This window comes from Anomaloglossus baeobatrachus, chromosome 1 (assembly GCF_048569485.1).
Source record: "Anomaloglossus baeobatrachus isolate aAnoBae1 chromosome 1, aAnoBae1.hap1, whole genome shotgun sequence".
Classification (NCBI taxonomy): domain Eukaryota; kingdom Metazoa; phylum Chordata; class Amphibia; order Anura; family Aromobatidae; genus Anomaloglossus; species Anomaloglossus baeobatrachus.
Genome location: NC_134353.1, coordinates 946,632,783 through 946,649,102, shown reverse-complemented (window position 1 = coordinate 946,649,102; position 16,320 = coordinate 946,632,783). Strand labels below are relative to the sequence as shown.

General features: G+C 52.2%; 1 protein-coding gene across 1 annotated transcript in view; it reads left to right on the top strand.

Moving 5' to 3' along the window:
- The first annotated feature begins 3,333 nt into the window (after positions 1-3,333).
- The window catches only part of IL31RA (interleukin 31 receptor A), an 88,078-nt gene continuing 75,091 nt past the window's right edge, over positions 3,334-16,320 (top strand). Inside the window, exon 1 of the mRNA XM_075343757.1 lies at positions 3,334-3,402. The gene's annotated coding sequence lies outside the window, so the exon portion shown is untranslated. The remainder of the gene's footprint in view (positions 3,403-16,320) is intronic.

Sequence of the window (16,320 nt, the reverse complement as noted above, 5' to 3'; positions counted from 1 at the left end):
TGTCCTGAGGAAGGGAGCTAAGACTCCAGAAACGCGTAGACCTGTGCAAAATAAAGATCCATTAATCTGAATACCTGAGAAGTGATCACTGGCGCGGCTCAAAAAAACCCTATTTTCCTCTATTGTACTCTGTTATCTGCAGTCTGGGTTGCTGCTGCCTTGATCAAAACTTTCCATGCCTGCATAGTAGTTGTGACTTTCACAACTTCACTTGGTGAGTATTACTGCTCCCTGTCTTTACCCCGTGTGTTATTGGGGTAAAACCCTATTGCGCTTCTTCTCCACAGCTTTTTACTCATTGATCTGTGTACATGAAAGAATGAATGGGGCCGTGTATCGTGAGATTTAGAGCGCAATCCTCCTTCCATCAGCAAGGGCATTGAAAATGAATTGTGGCTGTGTTTTTCAGCATGATAACGATCCCAAGCACACCGCTAGGGCAATGAGGGAGTGGCTTCGTAAGAAGCATATGAAGGTCCTGGAGTGGCCTAGCCAGTCTCCAGATCTGAACCCCATAGAAAACCTTTGGAGGGAGTTGAAAGTCCGTTGTACCCAGCAACAGGCCCAAAAAAATCACTGCTCTAGAGGAGATCTGCATGTAGGAATGGGCCAAAATATCACCAACAGTGTGTGCCAACCCTGTGAAGACTTACAGAAATCGTCTGACCCCTGTCATTGCCAACAAAGGATATATAACAAAATATTGAGATGAACTTTTGTTATTGACCAAATACTTATTTTCCACCATAATTTGCAAAAAAAAAAATCTTCCAAATCAGAAGCGGTGATTTTCTGGATTTGCTTTCTCATTTTGTCTCTCATAGTTGTGGTCACCTCTGATGTCACTCACAGGCCGACCTCAGCTTTATAAGGGGGAGAACGCGCACAATTGTGGGCTGAATAAATACTTTTTTTTCCCCACTGTATCTAGGATGGTGAGGGAACCCAGTGACCAGCAGTAGACTTGGTCAACGGTCACCATCTCCCCCTTCCCTAGACTCAGGGTTTCTCTTTTCGTTCGCTTGGTACTTCCCCGCACCTAGCATGACAGATCACCTCTTTTCCTCGCTCTTTATCAGGACACGGTGGTCGTTTGCTTCATACCATGCTCTTTCTCAAAGGTGGTCTTGGTTTTCTACCTAAATGAGGACATTGTCCTTTAATTTTTGCCCTTGCTCCTCTCATCACCAGGAGCTCTCTGTAGGCGTTGGATTTGCTGCAATCTGTTTCTTTCTTTGCTATCATTGAGAAATAACCATCTGTCCTCCAAGATGATCATTTCCAGTTGGATTACGCCTGCGATTCTGAAAATCTACAAGGCCAACGGAAAGGCGTAGTCATTTTGGGTTCCCGCACCGTCTGCGTGGGTGGTTGGATCGTCCATTTCACAAGTCTAGAAGGTCACCACCCATTACTTCTATGGCCCCTGCCAGCACCAGCTCATGGCGTGAGGTCCTGCAGGTCACTGTGTGCTTGGTGGTCAGTTCCTTTTAAGACCCAATACAATTTATATTTTAGTTTCTCCTAGTTTCCAAGATCTCTGCTTGCTGTCCCTGAATAGGAGCTTTCACCATTAAGAATCAGTTGTGCCGTCCTGGTCAGATGTCTTTCGATAGCCCACCAGTCTGACCCCTTTACCATATAGTAATAATGCCTTTTTCATTTCTCTGCTAGTGTCCAGTTGGATGATGATGATGATTTTGCTCTACTGCTTGCCGCGGCTCTTACTATTAGCGGCAGCCCAAATAACAGGTACTGTATATTATAACATACGATTAGCAATGTCTACAGCTCCCATTGTATGACCTCGGGATGGAGGGAAGGCGAAATGGAGGAAGAAAGTCTCAGTTAATTGGCATCTTCTGATCAGGAGACTCCACCTTAGACCGGCGTGGGAAAGATTTGTGGTTTGTTGTAGAAGTTGTACCTGGCACATGAGTCATTTGTTGCAAATCCTTTAATGGGAACATGTCTGGTAGGATAATATTTACCTTCAATTATAGGGTTAAACTACAGGTTACCACCGTTATGAAGGAGCCTGGCTGCAGTACTAAAGGTGCAGCACCTTGGAGAAAATTTATTTCATTTCTCACGGGCCGCCGGCTTTCAGTCAGTCTTGCCGGTGCAGCTGCAGTCAATACTCACACATTTCTCACTATGAGCCACAGATGTAAGTACAATCCGGTACTGATTGATACCCATAACTGCAGTACATCAGTGCTGTATGCAATGCCTGAAACTACATCGGCACAATGCTATGACTGAAAGCTGGTGGCTCCCTAGAGAAATAGGTAATTTTCTCCCAGGTGCTACACTTTCAGTACAGTGGCCAGGCTAAGATTACTCAGGAAAATTCCCAGAAGCTCTTGTCTGGCTTTGCATCACATCTGCAGCAGGTTATAACAGCCAGATGAGGAGCAGGTCATAACAGCTGGAGGGGCAGCAGGTCATAACAGCCGGAGGGGTTGTAGATCATAACAGGCGGAGAGGCAGCAGATCATAACAGCCGGAAGAGAGGCAGCAGATCATAACAGCCGGAAGAGGGGCAGCAGATCATAACAGCCGGAAGAGGGGCAGCAGATCATAACAGCCGGAAGAGGGGCAGCAGATCATAACAGCCGAAAGAGGGGCAGCAGATCATAACAGCTGGAAGAGGGGCAGCAGATCATAACAGCTGGAGGGACTGCAGATCATAACACCCAGAAGAGGGGCAGCAGATCATAACAGCCGGAAGAGGGGCAGCAGATCATAACAGCCGGAGGGGATGCAGATCATAACAGCCGGAGGGGCTGCAGATCATAACAGCTGGAGGGACTGCAGATCATAACAGCCAGAGAGGCAGCACATCATAACTGCCGGAAGAGGGGCAGCAGATCATAACAGCCAGAAGAGGGGCAGCAGGTCATAACAGCCAGAAGAGGGGCAGCAGATCATAACAGCCAGAGAGGCAGCACATCATAACAGCCGGAAGAGGGGCAGCAGATCATAACAGACAGAAGAGCAGCAGGTCATAACAGCCAAAAGAGCAGCAGGACATAACAGCCAGAGGGGCAGCAGTAAATGGGCAAGGTGTAATGTTACAAGAAGAAGGCAGAATCAATAAGGTGAATATGTTACACACTGTAGTTACATAGGTTGAAAAAATGACTTAAGTCCACCAGACTTAGGTTACAAAACTGGATTTTACTGTTTTAATATTTATTAATCTTGGAAAGCCCCAATTATCACAGTTATCTCATTTCTTTAGTGAAAATGGATCCTTCTGAGATTCTGTCAATAAAACCAAATCCAGCAAAAGACCCATCATTGTTAATAATATCTTGGAGAAGACCAACCCTGGTACCTGACGAGCTAGATGTGAACTGCAGCCTACGGTACAAACCGCTACAGGATGATGAGTGGGTCAGTATCACAAAGACTAATAGATATTCTGTACCAAAGGGAGAATAAAGAATGTAAAGTCACCTTTAAAACCCATATACTGAATCCTGTACTGATCCTAAGTTACATCCTGTATTATACTGCAGAGCTGCACTCACTATTCTGCTGGTGCAGTCACTGTGTACATACATTACATTACTGATCCTAAGTTACATCCTGTATTATACTGCAGAGCTGCACTCACTATTCTGCTGGTGCAGTCACTGTGTACATACATTACATTACTGATCCTGAGTTACCTCCTGTATTATACCCCAGAGCTGCACTCACTATTCTGCTGGTGCAGTCACTGTGTACATACATTACATTACTGACCCTGAGTTACCTCCTGTATTATACTCCACAGCTGCACTCACTATTCTGCTGGTGCAGTCACTGTGTACATACATTACTGATCCTGAGTTACTCCCTGTATTATAGTCCAGAGCTGCACTCACTATTCTGCTGGTGCAGTCACTGTGTACATACATTACATTACTGATCCTAAGTTACATCCTGTATTATACTGCAGAGCTGCACTCACTATTCTGCTGGTGCAGTCACTGTGTACATACATTACATTACTGATCCTGAGTTACCTCCTGTATTATACCCCAGAGCTGCACTCACTATTCTGCTGGTGCAGTCACTGTGTACATACATTACATTACTGACCCTGAGTTACCTCCTGTATTATACTCCACAGCTGCACTCACTATTCTGCTGGTGCAGTCACTGTGTACATACATTACTGATCCTGAGTTACTCCCTGTATTATAGTCCAGAGCTGCACTCACTATTCTGCTGGTGCAGTCACTGTGTACATACATTACATTACTGATCCTGAGTTACATCCTGTCTTATACTCCAGAGCTGCACTCACTATTCTGCTGGTGCAGTCACTGTATACATACATTACATTACTGATCCTGAGTTACATCCTGTCTTATACTCCAGAGCTGCACTCACTATTCTGCTGGTGCAGTCACTGTATACATACATTACATTACTGATCCTGAGTTACCTCCTGTATTATACTCCAGAGCTGCACTCCCTATTCTGCCGGTGCAGTCACTGTGTACATACATTACATTACTGACCCTGAGTTATCTCCTGTATTATACTCCAGAGCTGCACTCACTATTCTGCTGGTGCAGTCACTGTGTACATACATTACATTACTGATCCTGAGTTACCTCTTGTATTATACTCCAGAGCTGCACTCGCTATTATGCTGGTGCAGTCACTGTGTACATACATTACATTACTGACCCTGAGTTACCTCCTGTATTATACTCCACAGCTGCACTCACTATTCTGCTGGTGCAGTCACTGTGTACATACATTACTGATCCTGAGTTACTCCCTGTATTATAGTCCAGAGCTGCACTCACTATTCTGCTGGTGCAGTCACTGTGTACATACATTACATTACTGACCCTGAGTTATCTCCTGTATTATACTCCAGAGCTGCACTCACTATTCTGCTGGTGCAGTCACTGTGTACATACATTACATTACTGATCCTGAGTTACCTCTTGTATTATACTCCAGAGCTGCACTCGCTATTATGCTGGTGCAGTCACTGTGTACATACATTACATTACTGACCCTGAGTTACCTCCTGTATTATACTCCACAGCTGCACTCACTATTCTGCTGGTGCAGTCACTGTGTACATACATTACTGATCCTGAGTTACTCCCTGTATTATAGTCCAGAGCTGCACTCACTATTCTGCTGGTGCAGTCACTGTGTACATACATTACATTACTGATCCTGAGTTACCTCCTGTATTATACTCCACAGCTGCACTCACTATTCTGCTGGTGCAGTCACTGTGTACATACATTACATTACTGATTCTGAGTTACCTCCTGTATTATACTCCAGAGCTGCACTCACTATTCTGCTGGTGCAGTCACTGTGTACATACATTACATTACTGATCCTGAGTTACCTCTTGTATTATACTCCAGAGCTGCACTCGCTATTATGCTGGTGCAGTCACTGTGTACATACAGTTAGGTCCAGAAATATTTGGACAGTGACACAAGTTTTGTTATTTTAGCTGTTTACAAAAACATGTTCAGAAATACAATTCTATATATAATATGGGCTGAAAGTGCACACTCCCAGCTGCAATATGAGAGTTTTCACATCCAAATCGGAGAAAGGGTTTAGGAATCATAGCTCTGTAATGCATAGCCTCCTCTTTTTCAAGGGACCAAAAGTAATTGGACAAGGGACTCTAAGGGCTGCAATTAACTCTGAAGGCATCTCCCTCATTAACCTGTAATCAATGAAGTAGTTAAAAGGTCTGGGGTTGATTACAGGTGTGTGGTTTTGCATTTGGAAGTTGTTGCTGTGACCAGACAACATGCGGTCTAAGGAACTCTCAATTGAGGTGAAGCAGAACATCCTAAGGCTGAAAAAAAAGAAAAAATCCATCAGAGAGATAGCAGACATGCTTGGAGTAGCAAAATCAACAGTCGGGTACATTCTGAGAAAAAAGGAATTGACTGGTGAGCTTGGGAACTCAAAAAGGCCTGGGCGTCCACGGATGACAACAGTGGTGGATGATCGCCACATACTTTTTGGTGAAGAAGAACCCGTTCACAACATCAACTGAAGTCCAGAACACTCTCAGTGAAGTAGGTGTATCTGTCTCTAAGTCAACAGTAAAGAGAAGACTCCATGAAAGTAAATACAAAGGGTTCACATCTAGATGCAAACCATTCATCAATTCCAAAAATAGACAGGCCAGAGTAACATTTGCTGAAAAACACCTCATGAAGCCAGCTCAGTTCTGGAAAAGTATTCTATGGACAGATGAGACCAAGATCAACCTGTACCAGAATGATGGGAAGAAAAAAGTTTGGAGAAGAAAGGGAACGGCACATGATCCAAGGCACACCACATCCTCTGTAAAACATGGTGGAGGCAACGTGATACGAACCACCGGGGGGGTCACTCAGAAATCCCCCGCGCTGGCTACCAGTACGTCACAATCGGGGGGTAACAAGTGGGGGTCACCCCTCCTTTATACCTCCCGACCGACAGACAGAGCACGTGACGCGCTCTCTAGCGCCCCTCTTATAGTCAGGCCAATTATGGAATTGCCCGACAATAAGCAAGGAGGCCGCTATACTACTTATGCCGATTATTGAAGGGTCCCCAGTGAGAGTAGGGTATATATTCCCCCGACCTCCGCGGGCGGAATATATAAAACCTCCCCGGATCTCACTGGCCTCCCCACAATAATCCTTGGCACAACTCGCTGCCACCAACCGCTTCACGGTAACTATTAGCCGAACACACAGACGTGGGATTCAAGATCGAGATAACAGAACAGCCCAAGATTAATTATATAATTTAATCGGCCTAACGCCACACTAGAAACTACAATATATACAATAGGGAATCTACAGAATATACATATGTCAGAGTACAGTTACAATCAAAGCATGGGTTACAAACAGGCATACCCAGTTCCAGCAGTTACCTTGTGCGTCTGGCCACAGGGGGGCGCTGTAGACCAGGTTTCTAGGAACTCCCACAGATGTTTCCTGCACGTGACCCCCAGCGAAAGAACGCTGGAAAATGGCCGAAGTAGGGTTATCAACCTGGGCAAATCCAGGTCCCCTCCTACCTTAGTGACCTCAGAGGGAGCACTGCTCCACCCCTGGCTGGAGTTATGGACAATCCACAACATGGAATATGGGCCATAACTTTGCCTGGGAGCGTCGTAGGCGGACGCCGACGCTCTCATTGTGACAGCTATGAATTTAGCTACAGAACGAGAGGTTTCATGACTTGTCTACTAGTTCCCCATTGGCTGATATCACGCCTGGGGTATTTCCCAAGCTCCCGCTCCCATAAAAAGGGTGTGCCAGCATCGTCCGCATGCGGAGACACCATTTTTATGGTTGCCATATTTATCGGAAATATGGCTTGCGAGATATGAACCATTTTTTACTGGAGTCGTTCTGTCTGGATACTTCCAAGCTTGCTAATTAGATAGCAGCTCCTACCACAGGGTCACGGCAGGGAGTCATCCTGTGTCCATTGTTCCCACATCACCTAATTTCCATATCATAGGAGATGGCCATGGGATGTGACACCTTCACAGATGCTGGACATTGAGGACAAGAAGGGAGGGGGCACTGCCAGGGAGTGATGAGCGATTATGACTGGAAGTCATAATTCATCTTCATATCCCGGGATTTGCCTCACACCTCCCCCCTTTTGAGGGCGCTAGGGGGCAGCACACTCCGGTGTTCCCCCGTGCGCCCGTCCGCGACCTCTCCTTGTCGGGACAGCCCGTCTGCGTTACCGTGGTCACGGCCCCTTTTGTGGCGAATGGTGAAGTTGTATTGCTGGAGCGCAAGGCTCCATCGCAACAATCGCCCATTCGTCCCAGAGACGGTGTGCAACCAGCTGAGGGGATTGTGGTCCGTCTCCACGATGAAGTGGCGCCCGTATAGATAGGGTTGCAGACGCTGCAGGGCCCACACTATGGCCAGGCACTCCTTCTCCATCGTGGAATAGGCCACTTCCCTTGGTAACAGCTTCCTGCTCAGGTACAAGACTGGGTGCTCTTGGCTCGCAGAGTCCACCTGGCTGAGCACCGCACCGAGGCCGAAGTCACTGGCGTCGGTCTGTACTACAAACGGCCGCGTGAAGTCGGCTGCCTGTAGCACGGGCGGGCTGGACAGGGCGTCCTTTAGGGCCTGGAAGGCTGTCTCGCAGTCCATTGTCCAATCGACTGCAGAGGGCAGCTTCTTCTTGGTGAGGTCCGTCAAGGGCTTTGCCAGGCTACTATAGCGTGGAACAAACCTCCTATAGTACCCAGCGGTCCCCAAGAAGGACATCACCTGCTTCTTGGTCCTGGGGGTGGGCCAGGATGCGATGGCCTCCACTTTCTCAGGCTCGGGCTTCAGTGTTCTCCCACCTACCCGGTGACCGAGGTACTGGACCTCGCTCATGGCCAGCTGACACTTTCCCGGCTTGATGGTCAAACCTGCCCGGTGGATCCGCCTGAGCACCTGTGCTAGATGCTCTAGGTGGTCCTCCCAGGTGGGACTGAAGACGGCAATGTCATCCAGGTACGCGGCCGCGTACCCTTCAAGTCCCTTGAGCAGGGTGTTGACCATCCGCTGGAAGGTGGCAGGGGCATTCCTCATCCCGAATGGCATCACCGTGGACTCGTACAGTCCAAATGGGGTAATAAAGGCAGAGCGTTCCCTGGCCTTGCGAGTCAGGGGGATCTGCCAATATCCCCGGCTCAGGTCCATGATGGTCAGGTACTGAGCCCCGGCCAACTGATCGAGCAGGTCATCGATGCGTGGCATTGGGTACGCATCGGCGACCGTGACAGCATTGAGCCCCCTGTAGTCCACGCAGAACCGAGTGGTTCGGTCCTTCTTAGGGACGAGGACTACAGGCGAGGCCCAAGCGCTGTTGGATGCCTGGATCACCCCCAGCTTCAGCATCTCGTCAATCTCCTGGCGCATGTGTTGCTGCACCTCCAGGGAGACCCGATATGCTGAACGCCGGATCGGGGGATGATCCCCAGTGTCCACGTGATGGACAGCCAAGTCAGTCCTTCCGGGCTGGTTGGTAAACAACCCCCGGAAGGGGTGTAGGGTGGCCCACAGCTGGGACCGTTGGTCCTCCAAGAGCTGGTGGCCAACCTCCACATCCTCAATGGATCCGCCTGCCCTAACCTGGGCTAGCATATCCAAGAGGGTTTCCGCTTCTCCCTCCTCGGGCAGGTTGCACACGGGGAGCGCACATGCCTCCCGCTCATGATGTGCCTTCATCATGTTCACATGGAAGGGCTTCCGCCTTCCACGGGCAGGGTCCAGGGTGACCAGGTACGTCACAGGGTTGAGCTGCTGGTACACGAGGTATGGGCCTTCCCAGGCTGCCTGAAGCTTGTCCTGTGGTACGGGGACCAGTACCCACACCTTTTGACCCACTTGGTAGGTCCTCTCACAAGCGTTCTGGTCGTACCAACGCTTCTGATCGGCCTGGGCTTGAGCCATATTGTCGCGTACCAGTTGCGTCAAGGCCTGCATTTTGTCCCGGAAGCGCATGACATACTCGATAACCGACACTCCAGGGGTGGCCAAATCCCCTTCCCAAGCCTCTTTCACCAGAGCCAGGGGGCCCCGCACACGTCGCCCGTACAGGAGCTCAAACGGTGAGAATCCTGTTGAGGCCTGTGGAACCTCCCGGTAAGCAAATAACAGGTGGGGGAGATACCGCTCCCAGTCACGCCCATGGGAGTCGACCAACATCTTAAGCATCTGCTTTAAGGTGCCATTAAACCGCTCGCACAGGCCATTAGTCTGTGGATGGTACGGGCTGGCCACCAGATGTCGCACCTGGACTTGCTTACAGAGGGCCTCCATCAGCTGGGACATGAATTGGGTCCCCCGGTCAGTGAGCATTTCCTGGGGAAAACCCACTCGGGAGAAAATCTCCAGCAATGCGGTGGCCACCTTGTCAGCCCGAATGGACGACAAGGCCACTGCTTCTGGGTACCGGGTGGCATAGTCCACTACCGTTAGTATGAAGCGTTTCCCGGAGCTGCTGGGGATGGCCAGCGGGCCGACCAGATCCACAGCCACCCTCCTGAAAGGCTCATCGATGATTGGCAGAGATACCAGTGGGGCTTTGGGGTGTGGCCCCGCCTTCCCCACTCTCTGACAGGTTTCACACGAACGGCAGTAGGCAACCACATCGGCCCCCATTTTTGGCCAGTAGAAATGCTGGTTTAACCTGGCCTTGGTCTTAGCGATCCCTAGGTGTCCGGCCATCGGAATCTCATGTGCGATCCGCAACAACTCCGTCCGGAACGGATAGGGTACCACCAACTGTCGGTCCCTGGGCCACGCCTCCGGTGAACCCTGCTGGACCGTGGCCCGGTACAGCCGTCCTTGGTCCCAGACCACTCGCTCCGGGTCCGAGTCCGAGGGAGGCTGTGCCGCCTGCTCCTTAAGAGCTTTCAGGCTGTCGTCAGCTCCTAACGCTGCCTGAAACCCCTGACTAGATGTGGCCAGAATCGACGAGACTGTCACATCTCCAGTCAGTACCCCGGGACCTGTGTCCTGGCCTCCACCTGACTCGGCTGCCACTTGGTCAGAAGGGGAAGAGCTATCGGACCTCCGGGAGGCCCCTTGGCTTCCAGCACTCCCACTGCGGGTGACAGCGGCCACAGCCGCTGCGACCGTGGGTCGTGCCTGCTCCTCCTCCGTTCCTGACCAAGTCGCCGGTTCAGGCAGACCGACCTGGCTTCCTGACACCCCGGTTGTGGGGGAACCATGCACCGAGATCTTACCTGGGAGCACTTCCGCTCCTGGACCGGCCCCAATCTCACCTGCCTGTTCCCCTCCTGCAGCAACAGAACCCCGCTGTGAAATCTCTGGGGACCCCACATTTGCTGTGGTAGCCCCCACCCCACACACTGGTCCTCCCCCTGCAGCACCCTGCTCTCTGCTTATCCCTGCAGAGGGCAACAGATCCCAGCTCACAGGCTGATTACTTGTAGAGGCATTGTCACACCTTTCTCTGACCCCCTCCCCTGTCACAGCTGCAGCTGAGTGTGTGTCTATGCAAGCAGAAAAATCAGAGTTCACTCCCTCCTCCCTTACATCATTCATAGATAACACATTAACATTGTTAGGAGTCATGTCAGTACGGGCTGAAGGTTCAGCCCTTGGGGGGGGCCCAAACTGGGAGGTTATCTGCCCCAAATCTGTCCCAAGTAGCACGTTTGCAGGGATCCGATCAGTTACCCCCACCTCCCTCACCCCTCGCCCTGCGCCCCAGTCCACATAAATGTCAGCAACAGGCAGCGCCGGGTCAATGCCTCCAATTCCGGAGACAGCGAGGGTTTTTCCAGGGATCAAGTCTTGGGGGGACACCATCTCAGGCCGCACCAGAGTCACCTCCGAGGCGCTGTCTCGCAGTCCCATGGTCACAGACCGGCCGACGGTGACAGGTTGGAAGCTGTCCAGGGACCTACCACCACCCCCACCCACACAATACACCTTGGGCGGCCCTTGGGACGGGGACGGAGCCGGGGCCTTGGGACGCTGAGGGCACATGGCCTTGAAGTGTCCAGGTAGGTTGCACTGGTGGCACCGTCTTGGTTCTGCCACGGGCCTGGAGAGGGGAGTTGAGGGGGACACCCCCTGCAGTCTAGGGGCAGGTGGGGCAGTCGCAGAGTTCATCTTACCCCCTCTCCAGGTGCTGCTGGTGGCTGCTCTCCTGGCCTCAGGAGCCCGATTGTTGGTGTAGTCATCGGCCAGGGCAGCTGTAGCCGTGGACCCCTTTGGCTTCTGGTCTCGGATGAACTGGCGGAGATCCTCAGGGCAGTTCCACAAGAGTTGCTCCGTGATGAACAAGTCCAGGATCTCCGGTCCGGTGGAAAGCTGCAGGCCTTGGGTCCAGTGGTCGGCAGCTCGGGCAAGTGCCCGCCGGTGGTCAGCCCAGGAGTCCTTTGGTCCCTTCTGTAGGCTCCGGAACTTCTTGCGGTAGGACTCTGGAGTGAGGTTGTACTGTTGGATCAGGGCCCGCTTGATGGTGTCGTAGCCCTGATCTGCCTCAGCAGGCAAGTCCCCAAGGATATCCAGGGCCTTACCCCTTAAACGGGGGGTCAGGTATTTGGCCCACTGGTCCTTGTCCAGATGGTGCTGCAGGCAAGTCCGTTCAAAAGCAGTCAAGAAAGAGTCCAAGTCTCCATCCTTCTCCAGCACTGGGAAGTCCTCAACACGGACCTTTGGAAGTTTGGTGTCTTGAAGGTCACGTGTGGCTGATGAGGGCCGGAGCTGAGCTAGCTGCAGCTGGTAGTCACGCTCTGCCTGGCGCTCTTCACGTGCTGCTTGCCGCTCCGCAGCCTCACGCACTGCTTGCCGCTCACGCTCGGCCATGAGTATCTCGTAGGTATCCCGGTCTCCAGCCTGGAGAAGGGCCATAGCCATTTGGAGAAGGCTACCCGAGCCTCCCAGGCTCGGTGGAATGGCACGTGGTGATCTGCGGCCCGCTGCGGAGCCTGGTGCTTCACTGTCCATTGCAGAGCGGAGGGCTGGCATCTGGCTCGTTGAGGACCCTTGGGTGAGCTGCTCCTCATCTTGTCCAGCAGTGCCAGGTTGTGCAATGTCCTCTGCAGAGCGGTTCTCTGGCGTCGGGCTCTTGGAGGGCTCGTGGACAACCTCCTCATCGTCTCTGGCCTGAGCATCGGCCATTCCTTTGGCTTTGCTCCTGGTGCTCTCAGCCATTGTTGCAGACTTTGGTCACTGACACAGAACTGACACCTGATGCCTCCACACACCTTACAGTATCTGCACTCTGACACTCTAGTGTTGGTCTGGTCTGAAGACCCCAGCAGCCACAGCTGCTGCAGGCAGTCTTTAGTGTCTGGGAGTATGGGTCTCACACTCACACACACTATTATCTCGATCCCACCGCTTGCCACCAATATGGCCATCTCCTGTGATATGGAGATTAGGTAATGTGGGAACAATGGACACAGGATGACTCCCTGCCGTGACCCTGTGGTAGGAGCTGCTATCTCATTAGCAAGCTTGGAAGTATCCAGACAGAACGACTCCAGTAAAAAATGGTTCATATCTCGCAAGCCATATTTCCGATAAATATGGCAACCATAAAAATGGTGTCTCCGCATGCGGACGATGCTGGCACACCCTTTTTTATGGGAGCGGGAGCTTGGGAAATACCCCAGGCGTGATATCAGCCAATGGGGAACTAGTAGACAAGTCATGAGTCCTCTCGTTCTGTAGCTAAATTCATAGCTGTCACAATGAGAGCGTCGGCGTCCGCCTACGACGCTCTCAGGCCAAGTTATGGCCATATTCCATGTTGTGGATTTTGTCCATAACTCCAGCCAGGGGTGGAGCAGTGCTCCCTCTGAGGTCACTAAGGTAGGAGGGGACCTGGATTTGCCCAGGTTGATAACCCTACTTCGGCCATTTTCCAGTGTTCTTTCGCTGGGGGTCACGTGCAGGAAACATCTGTGGGAGTTCCTAGAAACCTGGTCTACAGCGCCCCCCTGTGGCCAGACGCACAAGGTAACTGATTGAATTGCATACCTGTTTGTAAACCATGCTTTATCTGTAACTGTACTCTGACATATGTATATTCTGTAGATTCCCTATTATATATATTGTAGTTTCTAGTGTGCTTTAGGCTGATTAAATTATATAATTAATCTTGGGCTGTTCTGTTATCTCGATCTTGAATCCCACGTCTGTGTGTTCGGCTAATAGTTACCGTGAAGCGGTTGGTGGCAGCGAGTTTGTGCCAAGGATTATTGTGGGGAGGCCAGTGAGATTTGGGGAGGTTTTATATATTCCGCCCGCGGAGGTCGGGGGGAATATATACCCTACTCTCACCGGGGACCCTTCAATATCGGCATAAGTAGTATAGCGGCCTCCTTGGCTTTATTGTCGGGCAATTCCATAATTGGCCTGACTATAAGAGGGGCGCTAGAGAGCGCGTCACGTGCTCTGTCTGTCGGTCGGGAGGTATAAACGGAGGGGTGACCCCCACTTTTACCCCCCGATTGTGACGTACTGGTAGCCAGCGCGGGGGGATTTCTGAGTGACCCCCCCGGTGGTTTGTGACATATTTGGTGGCAAGCGGTGGGATCGAGATAATAGTGTGTGTGAGTGTGAGACCCATACTCCCAGACACTAAAGACTGCCTGCAGCAGCTGTGGCTGCTGGGGTCTTCAGACCAGACCAACACTAGAGTGTCAGAGTGCAGATACTGTAAGGTGTGTGGAGGCATCAGGTGTCAGTTCTGTGTCAGTGACCAAAGTCTGCAACAATGGCTGAGAGCACCAGGAGCAAAGCCCAAAGGAATGGCCGATGCTCAGGCCAGAGACGATGAGGAGGTTGTCCACGAGCCCTCCAAGAGGCCCGACGCCAGAGAACCGCTCTGCAGAGGACATTGCACAACCTGGCACTGCTGGACAAGATGAGGAGCAGCTCACCCAAGGGTCCTCAACGAGCCAGATGCCAGCCCTCCGCTCTGCAATGGACAGTGAAGCACCAGGCTCCGCAGCGGGCCGCAGATCACCACGTGCCATTCCACCGAGCCTGGGAGGGCTCGGATAGCCTTCTTCAAATGGCTATGGCCCTTCTCCAGGCTGGAGACCGGGATACCTACGAGATACTCATGGCCGAGCGTGAGCGGCAAGCAGTGCGTGAGGCTGCGGAGCGGCAAGCAGCACGTGAAGAGCGCCAGGCAGAGCGTGACTACCAGCTGCAGCTAGCTCAGCTCCGGCCCTCATCAGCCACACGTGACCTTCAAGACACCAAACTTCCAAAGGTCCGTGTTGAGGACTTCCCAGTGCTGGAGAAGGATGGAGACTTGGACTCTTTCTTGACTGCTTTTGAACGGACTTGCCTGCAGCACCATCTGGACAAGGACCAGTGGGCCAAATACCTGACCCCCCCGTTTAAGGGGTAAGGCCCTGGATATCCTTGGGGACTTGCCTGCTGAGGCAGATCAGGGCTACGACACCATCAAGCGGGCCCTGATCGCAACAGTACAACCTCACTCCAGAGTCCTACCGCAAGAAGTTCCGGAGCCTACAGAAGGGACCAAAGGACTCCTGGGCTGACCACAGGCGGGCACTTGCCCGAGCTGCCGACCACTGGACCCAAGGCCTGCAGCTTTCCACCGGACCGGAGATCCTGGACTTGTTCATCACGGAGCAACTCTTGTGGAACTGCCCTGAGGATCTCCGCCAGTTCATCCGAGACCAGAAGCCAAAGGGGGTCCACGGCTACAGCTGCCCTGGCCGATGACTACACAACAGCCGGGCTCCTGAGGCCAGGAGAGCAGCCACCAGCAGCACCTGGAGAGGGGGTAAGATGAACTCTGCGACTTGCCCCACCTGCCCCTAGACTGCAGGGGGTGTCCCCCTCAACTCCCCTCTCCCAGGCCCGTGGCAGAACCAAGACGGTGCCACCAGTGCAACCTACCTGGACACTTCAAGGCCATGTGCCCTCAGCGTCCCAAGGCCCCGGCTCCGTCCCCGTCCCAAGGGCCCGCCCAAGGTGTATTGTGTGGGTGGGGGTGGTGGTAGGTCCCTGGACAGCTTCCAACCTGTCACCGTCGGCCGGTCTGTGACCATGGGACTGCGAGACAGCGCCTCGGAGGTGACTCTTGGTGCGGCCTGAGATGGTGTCCCCCCAAGACTTGATCCCTGGAAAAACCCTCGCTGTCTCCGGGATTGGAGGCATTGACCCGGCGCTGCCTGTTGCTGACATTTATGTGGACTGGGGCGCAGGGCGAGGGGTGAGGGAGGTGGGGGTAACTGATCGGATCCCCGCAAACGTGCTACTTGGGACAGATTTGGGGCAGATAACCTCCCAGTTTGGGCCCCAACCAAGGGCTGAACCTTCAGCCAGTACTGACATGCCTCCGGACAATGTTAATGTGTTATCTATGAATGATGTAAGGGAGGAGGGAGTGAACTCTGATATTTCTGCTTGCATAGACACCATAGACACACACACAGCCTGCAGCTGTGACAGGGGAGGGGGTCAGAGAAAGGTGTGACCAATGCCTCTACAAGTAATCAGCCTGTGAGCTGGGATCTGTTGCCCTCTGCAGGGATAAGCAGAGAGCAGGGTTGCTGCAGGGGGAGGACCAGTGTGTGGGGGTGGGGGCTACCACAGCAAATGTGGGGTCCCCCAGAGATTTCACAGTGGGTTCTGTTGCTGCAGGAGGGGGAACAGGCAGGTGAGATTGGGGCCGGTCCAGGAGCGGAAGTGCTCCCAGGTAAGATCTCGGTGCATGGTTCCCCCCACAACCGGGGTGTCAGGAAGCCAGGTAGGTCTGCCCTGAACCGGCGAC